Below are 9837 nucleotides of genomic sequence, written 5' to 3'. Positions count from 1 at the left end.
ATTAGTAGTGTACGCGATAGTCGAGTTTAAGAATCTGTGGGAGGAACTGGAATAACAGTAGATGCAAGTCGAACTTGAATGAATTTTGTTGACAGCCGCGACCGACCAGTGACACGAAATAGCATAGATCATTTGAACCCACCGGAATAACTTTCGTCCCAATTGTTCATAATACCTCAAGAGTTAGCCCTAAGCCAACTAAACAAACATTCCATATACTAAAAATTTCGGGAGTACACTTGAGAAAATTATGCACTAAAAAAAAGAAAAAAGAGAAGTATTACAACAAGAGTGTTGTAAATGAAAAAAGGGGATGTAAGGTGTGGGGGAGCCGAAAAGGGATGAAATCCTATCCCAAGGCAAAATAGACGGAGAAGTAAGGCGTTGAGGAATGTCAGATAAAAATTCTGACAAGTGCATAATGAAAATGATCAGTGTACGTCCCATTTTCTTTAGCCGTTCGAAAGCTCATGATATTGACTCCCTAATTCCTGGTGTACAACCTTGAAAATTAGCCGCTTTGTGTTCACTTGTTGGTCACGACTAGAAACAAAGCTCGGGATAGGGAAACTTGCATTGAACTGTTGATTTGGTGATTCGCATGATTTGCAAATGAAACTGTCTGAAGCACGAGCTAGTGAGACCCACAGCACACACACGACCACACTTTCTGGTCAAAATCAAAATGTTATAAGGTGCTTTAAAAAGGGGTATTGGTGAATGTTGTGATTTGACTAATTGGATGTGGTTCAAACACCCGATGAGGCAGGAGATACCGGTTTGCTACTTCACCATCAGTTTCGTTAGTTTAATTATTTCATTTTGTGTTTATTTCGTATTTTGGTTGGGGGTTGTAACCTATTTTGCTTGAGGGCAAGCAAAAGTTTAGTATGAGGGGGTTGATATGTGTCGTTTTTACGTGTTTTATTGCATTAGTCTGTGTGTGTTTTGCATTGTGCATCCGTTTATTTCAATCACATTCTGTGCATTTTAGAGTAAACATTTGTATTTTATCATATCTCACTCAGGCATGATGAATTTGCAGGAAAAGTGGCCGGAAAACCAAAAATGGAGCAAAGTGTACAAAAGAGGGGGGCAACGGACAGAATGCGCGGCGCCCGAGCGGTAATTTTCTACCGCCCGGGCGCGAAAGGTGACCAAGTTGACAGAAAGATCGGCGCTCGAGCGGTAGTTTTCTACCGCCCGAGCGCGAATGCCACACGTCCCAAGGAGATTGACAGAAAGGTCGGCGCTCGAGCGGTAATTTTCTACCGCCCGAGCGCCACCTATTTTTAGAAAGATATTGTGCGCGATTCCTTACCTTATTTTGAAAGAAGAATGCTATGGTAAGGGGTTGGTCGACTTTCAGACGGATTCAGACTGGATTTTTGCAGCCGCCACAAGCTTTTGGAGAGAACTTTGCGCTTGGATTGAAGATTTGAAGTTTTCCGAGCATTGTTCTTCGCAGATTTCGTCTCGCCTAGTATTTCTAATCTAGTTTCTTTCAGTTTAAACGTTGTTTCATTTATTTTTACTATGAGTTTTAGTAGCTAAACTTTATTATTTGTTGGGATTAAAGGGGATCCTACCCCGAACGTTGAATTGAATTAATTCATATTTCTATTGTGCGTTATTCTTGATTTTACTACTGTTTTATCGTGTCATTAAAGCGTAGCTAACTTTAACGACGTTTTCATTTCACGAGTGAGTTCGAGAGAATAACGAGTGATAGGATCGAGTAGTATAATCCGCGGATCTACTATTTACATAGATATATGAAATTGGATACGTGCCGATAATCATAGTCCTAAGGGTCGAAAATTAGGGGATTTCATAAATCGAAATGCGATTTGCTCTTGATAAATAATTAAAGATATTTAATTACTTCATTGAGTAGAAATATTTTGGCATAGCTCGAGAGAGTATGTTCAATAGATTAGGAAATCTTGTCGGAAGCGTAGATCACGATCGAACGAATTGATTAAGTAACGAGGGGTAGGTGAATCGAGACTCCCAACAAATCCATTTTTCATCGAATTTTACTCAATCATTTTAGATATAAATTTTCATTCATTACTTGTTGAATCATTTTACTTGCATATTTATTTGATTATAGTAGGAATAATCACACAACTCAATTTTCGTTGCTAAATGTTAAATAACTGAAAATAATAATTGTTAAACACAGTCTTCAGTGGAATGATACTCGTACTCACGTACACTATATTATAACTTGACAACGTGCACTTGCGATTAATTTTAAGCATACAAATAATATTTTATTGGGGATTTCACTGTGCAAGTTTTGCTCGATCAACGAACCAAATGATCGAGTAAACAGAACTCAGCAACTGAATCTATTAAACTAATCTACGCAACTGGAACGCAATTCAGTTATTCTCCTCACTAGTAACTGGAACACGTCAACCGATAAAGAGACATAGAAGACTGCAACTGAATATGAAACGCCGAACTTCAATCAATACAGCTTAGAACAACGCATTTCGGCTAAAGCAGTTAAGACGCCACATTACAATAAATGAAGCAAACAATGCCCAAGAAATAATGAAGTGGCAATCAACGGATACAAAGATTCAAATATATCTCAAGTTACTGTTGGAAGGGAAGCTTATAAATATGACAGAAGAACAGCTGAAGAATAAGAAGATCACTCCATTCAAAGCTTGCTGTTATTCTGCCAAAATCTTAGCTCACTCTTACTTGATTTATTCATAGCAGTCAAGGCTACAATTTGGGCTCACTAGCACTTTGTAATAATCGTTAAATTTGATAGTGCTAAGATCAGTTATGCACTGAGAACATTTTTTAATACTAAGAGTTTCAGCTTTTGGCAGTGATAAGTTCAAACTGAAGTGGGTCAGTACAAATCTTGTATTCGATCAAAATCTTTTATTGGAATTCCTATCCTTGAGATAGAAGGGGTGACGTAGGAGTAATTGAAATCTCCGAACATCCAGAAACAATCCTTGTGTATTTTATTTCAGTTTTGTATTCTATCTTTCAGTCAGTTACTTTCCGCAACTACTTTAGTTTAACTGATTTTCATTGACCAACAAGATTCCGAGAATCAGTTTGTCATCAAAATGAACTCAAAATTCGAAAAGATCGGTTTTAATTGTGAGTGTTTATTCAACCCCCCCTTCTAAACACTCTTGATACGTTAATCGATCCTATCAAGTCGTATCAGAGCGGTTGAATCTTGTTCTTGAATACTTTTGATCTATAAACTTGATAGCATGACTTCATTCAACAAAATTCCTATGTTCTCCAGAGAAGAATTTGATGATTGGAAAATCAGAATGCAGGATAATTTAGCTGAACAAGATGATGCCATGTGGTATGTCATAACTGATGGACCCATGAATATTCTAAAAACAAATACAGCAGTTGCCATAACTGAAGGGGCACCACAAAGAAAAGAAACATGAGGTACTCTTAGCTGAAGAAAACAAATCTAAATGGGCAGAAACTGACAGTGAGGAGTCAGAACCAGAAAGCTCATGCAGCTCTAGTGATGATGAGGAAGTCAAGTGCTTGATGGATAATGATGCAGAAGAAGAATCATCTAGCCAACAAGTAACAGGTACAAACAAGAACTCAATATGGTATTTGGACAGTGGATGTTCGCGACATATGATAGGAGATGCAAGTGCGTTATCTCAACAGATCAAATATAGTGGTCCAAACATCAGTTTCGGGGACAATTCCAAAGGTAGAAATGTGGGTAAGGGTAAGCTTATCCATGGTAACTTTACTTTTAAAGATGTTCTATTAGTAGAAAACCTGAAGTATAACTTGATTAGCATCAATCAGTTATGCGACAGTGGATTCTTGGTACAATTTGACAAAAACTCATGTTCAGTCAAAACTTCAACTGATGAAATCATACTAACTGGCAAACTTTGTGGAAACACATATAAAGTCAGTTGGAATGATCAAACTTATGCACCAATTTGTTTTATTGCTTCCAAATCATCTAAAAACTGGTTGTTGCATAAGAGACTAAATCATTTAAACTTCAAATCCATTGCCTATCTGAGTAAACATGAACTTGTAACTGACTTTCCCAAAATAGACTTTTCAAAAGAAAAACTTTGCTCAGCATGTCAGTATGGTAAACAAATACGATCCTCTTTTAAAAACAAGGGCTGTAAATATTCATCCCAATGCTTAGAACTGTTGCACACGGATCTCTTTGGTCCTATACCAGTCATGAGCTTAGGAGGAATGAAATACACCTTGGTAGTCGTAGATGATTTTTCAAGATTTACTTGGGTTATTTTTCTCAAATCTAAAGACCATACTGCTTCGAAACTAATAAAGCTCTTCAAAATACTTTTAAATGAAAAATCAGTTGGAATTGATCGAATCAGAACTGATCGAGGAACTGAATTTATCAATCAAACTCTTTCAAATTTCCTAGAAAATGCTGGAATTAAGCATGAGCTCTCAGCAGCCAGAACTCCTCAGCAAAATGGTATAGCTGAGAGAAGAAATCGGACTCTTAAAGAAGCTGCTAGAACAATGCTTGCTGGTTCTGGTATTTCTAAAATCTTTTGGGCAGAGACAGTAAACATTGTGTGTTACAATAAGAACAGATCAATGATTAATAAGAATCATATGAAAACACCATATGAGATCTGGCATGGAAGAAAAAGTATAATCACATATTTCAAAATATTCGGCTGCAGATGTTTTATTCTGGATAATGGTAAAAATTATTTAAAAGCGTTTGATGCTAAATCTGCAGAAGGAATATTTCTTGGATACTCATCAGTTAGTATAGCTTATAGAGTCTTAAACAATAAAACCCTAAATGTTGAAGACTCTGCTCATGTTGATTTCGATGCAACTGAACTAACTGATAAGCCAACTGATCAAGTTGAGCTAGTTGATCGATTTACAGATATCAGTTTGGAAGATGATGACAAAAATTAAAGTCATGGAAATCAAAACATACTTCAAACACCTGAACCAGAAGTACTGGACCAATCAGATGTGCAGGAAGTCATTGCTGATGATCAGTTGATAGAGCATAATGATAACATTCAAATACCAGTTGACAAAGCACCAACTGAGACTGAAAACTGTGTTCAGTTACCAACTGAAGAAATTGCTGATACAACAAATACTGAGTACAGATGAAGAAAATCACATCCACCTGAACTGGTAATAGGAAATCCATCTGATCCAGTAAGAACTCGCAATCAAATGCTAAATTTATTTATCTATTCAGCTTTTGTTTCACAACTAGAACCGAAGAAAACTGATGAAGCTATTGCTGATCCTAACTGGGTAAATGCAATACAAGAAGAGCTAAATCAGTTCACTTATAAAAATGTCTGGAACTTAGTTCCAAGAACAATTTCAAAAACTATTATAGGTACAAAATGGGTATACAGAAATAAACTGAACGAGGACGATTCAGTTGGACGCAACAAAGCAAGATTAGTGGAACAAGGATATAGGCAAGAAGAAGGAATTGACTATGATGAGACGTATGCTCCTGTTGCAAGACTGGAAGCAATAAGAATTTTTCTTGCTTATGCATCACACAAGAACTTAAAGGTCTATCAGATGGATGTAAAGAGTGCATTCCTCAATGGTCAACTACAAGAGGAAGTATATGTTGAACAACCCCCAGGTTTTGTAAATCACAACTTTCCTGATCATATATATCATTTGAACAAAGCCTTATATGGTCTTAAACAAGCTCCCAGAGCTTGGTACGAAACTCTTTCAAAATTTCTAACTGATCATGATTTTTCTGTTGGATCAGTTGATAAGACCTTGTTCAAATTTGCTAAGAATGATCACATTTTATTAGTTCAAATTTATGTTGATGATATCATATTTGGGTCAACTAATCCCAAATCATGCGAAAAGTTTGCTAAGCTAATGCAGGATAAGTTTGAAATGATCATGATGGGTGAACTGACATTCTTTCTTGGACTGCAAGTGAAGCAACTGGAGACTGGTATATTCATCAGTCAAACTAAATATACAAGGGGTAATATCAGTTGAGGCGACATTATATCGAGGTTTAATAGGTTTATTGTTGTACTTAACTGCCAGTCGTCCTGATATTATATTTGCTGTCTGTATGTGTGCTAGATTTCAAGCAAATCATAAGCAATCACATTTCTCAGCTGCTAAAAGAATTTTGAAATATTTTAAGGGTACAGAAAATGTTGGGTTATGGTATTCTAAAGACTCTACTTTCAATTTAGTTGGATATTCAGATGCATATTATGCAGGATGTAAGCTTGATCGTAAAAGTACAAGTGGATCTTGTCAGTTTCTAGGAAACAGACTGATCTCTTGGTTCAGCAAAAAGCAGACATCCATAGCTACCTCAACAACTGAAGCAGAATACCTTGCTGCTGGCAGTTGTTGTGCACAACTGATCTGGATCCAGCAAAAACTGAGAGATTATGGAGTAATTACAAATGAATCGCCCATATTTTGTGACAATACGAGTACAATTGCCATCACCTATAATCCAGTTCTTCACTCAAGGACCAAGCATATAGATGTCAGGCACCACTTCATTAGAGATTACGCTTTGAAGAAGGACATTAGACTGGAATATATTTCAACTGAGCAACAAGCAGCTGACATCTTCACCAAACCATTACCCGAGACTAAGTTTTCTTACTTTCGCAATATTCTTGGTTTAATTGACTTGTCTTAAAATTATTATTGATGTTGTTTTACTAATAAAATTATTTTCAGAAAATAAGAACACAACAACAAATTGGAAATGATACTTTATTAAGAATAAAATCGATTCCATCTTACAGAAGATAACTTAGAACCAACTGAATCTTGCCATTCTGTAATCAAATTATTCAACTCATAAATTCGGATTCTAGAAAATGATTCATTTGTAGAAATCTTCTCAATCACATGCCATTCCTTCCATAGCATTGCATGTAACAGAACATTGTGATCAACCAGGTCTGTAACATGCCTGAATTCAAAACGATTAATGTATTTTCTTGCTGTTGCTGCTTGAGCACGAGAAGGAGCAGCAGCACTACTACTTATCCTCTGCAAATCATGAATTTTCAACCATGTTGACATCACTTTCGTCAAGACATATTCCTCTATCGTTTTCTTCAACTCTTCTAAATAAGGACCTAATTTTTCAGTAACTTGAATATGCGTACTGCTTCATTCATCAAAATTACTTGAATCCGACATATTGAACTGTTATTGTCTCACATTTTATCTCTATCGTCTTATTTATAGACAGATGCCATTAAATGTTGAAGAAACTAAAGAGTCTCAAGTCAATCGAAGCGTTTTTCTCATTTACCCAGGCTTCTTATTTATTAGTTGTTCATTATCAACTAATTTCAGAAAGAGAAAAACAAAGTTAAGCTAATATAAATACTTCATTCAACCATAAACATTTGCACGGATTACATCATCATATTTTTCCTCTACAACAATTATCCACATTTTCAACCAAGAGGATAAAGGCGCGGTAAATGTCTTGACAAAGCTCTGAGAAACAGCTATGCGTTTAAGGGTTTTCAGTTCCTTTCGAAGCATTAGCTAATAAATATGACCATCCTTAAAGATGTCCACCCACACAGCTATGTTCAATTGCTCCCGCACCTTTTTCAACTCTGCCACCAGTTCGGGAGTGGTAGCCTCTCCAGTATTATACAGGAACTCAAGCTTCTATAACTTTTCCCAGTAGTGAAGACTCTTATAGAAGACTTCATCTTCAATAACAGCCTTCCTGGTCTCCAAAGCAAACGGCGAAGCACTCGAGCTACTCGTATCTGCCATTCTTTTTGTCTTGAATATTTTCACCAATATGACTGAAACTAACCGTGTTACTTCTATTTATAGCCGAAAATCATGGAAGCTGAAGGGCCGTCAACGTTTCAGCAAACGATAATCTTTCTGACCTTTAAATTTATTTATATCGTCACTTTAATTATCATATGCATGTATTAAGGGGGAATAATGGTTTTAAGAGGTTAACTGAGAAGACAAATGTTAGTAAACTCTCAACTGAAAGGACACAGTCTTACAACTGATCGTTCAGAACGAATATTTCACTAATCTTCTCATATAAGTTAACTAATTAACCATATTATATTCCAAATCAAGTGACGTGACTGTCTGCTATCTAATGATGTATCTTATTTTAAAAATGTAGAAGCATTTGAACTGTTTAAATTGTACGCACGCTTACATCACACGTACACTCGTTTTTATTCAAAATTTTGATGGACTGACACGTGTCCAGAATTTAAACAGTCACATACATATAAATAATTCCCCGCTTCAATTCAGTTTTCTTTCTTACGCGTACATCATCTCTCAGAGCAAACTCATAAGCTCAGAGCTTGAATTTCGCCAAATTTCAGGTTTCCTTACTCTCAGCAATGGCAAATCCGATCCCTGCTCATATATTGAACGCTATGGCTATCAACTTTGAATCAGCTTTATCAGTCGAAGAAGTCGATGTGGAAAATGTATTTCTGAAGCTTGAATCAGCTGGGCTGAGGATATTCTTGGGGCAATACTCCCAGGAGATTTACCCAAAAGAACTCCAGGACCTCTACTCAAATGGATATATCAACTCTGATGAAAGCATCATTTCCACTATAAATGGTCAGTTGGTGACCATTTCTGAAGATTCTTTCAGAGAAATTTTTTCATTACCTTCTGATGGACTGGTACACCTTGCTGATGTTAAAGCATCAGATATTGAAGAAATGCAAACTGCACTCTCTGCTGATGGACGGAAAATCAAAGTTTCCGATCATAAGAAGGAATTGAAGCATGAGGTTCAGTTGATGGCTGATATCGTAGCACAAGGGCTATTGGCTAAGGCAGAATCGTATGCTGCCCCGACTTTGGAAAAGTTTCAAGCTATTACGGTTATTATGGCTGGAAGAAAATTCAACTGGAAGCAACTTTTTTCAGTATCTTGAAGAATATGTTTTCCTCCACCAAGCAATCCAAAGGATTTGCAGTGCCGCTGAGATATTTGATGAAAGTCAAAGGGTTGGTGGCTGATGATTCGGAGCGATTATCTAAATTCAAAATTTTCAATGGGAAGAATGTTCTGCCACCCAAGACTAAATTAGATATCTCTCCTGATCAGTTCGTGAAGATCAAGAAGGAGATTGGGACGCAAGCAGGCTGCTCCGAAATCAGTTAAACAGGCCAAGACATTGGCTCAACTGAAGACAGTTAAAAGAAAACTGATTATCAGTGAATCCGATTCCGAGAAGACGCCCTCTCCAAAAGTTGCCAAGAAACCAAGAACACAAAGGACAAAATTAACAACCACAGTAGAATCTATTCCTACTGAAAGGCTGAAATCTTTGGATGCCCAACAGCCTATCGAAGCAGTTCCACTGAAGATCATCCCACCAGAAATTTCAGCTGGTGCAACAAAGGAAACAGTTAGGATCAAAGCTCCTCTAATCCATATCAATCGTCCTGCTGTTCTAGCACCTGCCAGACCCAAAGGTATAAAGATTAAAGAACTGGTGGATACTACTCGTACTGGATTGGAAATTCCACACATCCTCAGTACTGATAAAAGGCAAGGGCAAATTGATTGAAGAGCCCAGGCCATCCAATCCCATTCAAACTCATATTGACCTTGTTTGGGAACATGTTAATAATTTTGCAGCATCAAAACTTCAATCCTATGATGCCTGGATCGCTTACAGAACTCAGATTTTTGCTAAGCAGCTGAAAAAGAAATCACAGCTGAACAAGATTATCAAACTGGAAGCAATTGTCTTCAAGATGGTCAAAGCTGCCACAATTGTTCAG

Source organism: Primulina eburnea, chromosome 5 (assembly GCF_022965805.1).
Source record: "Primulina eburnea isolate SZY01 chromosome 5, ASM2296580v1, whole genome shotgun sequence".
NCBI lineage: Eukaryota > Viridiplantae > Streptophyta > Magnoliopsida > Lamiales > Gesneriaceae > Primulina > Primulina eburnea.
This window is presented reverse-complemented; position numbering follows the sequence as displayed.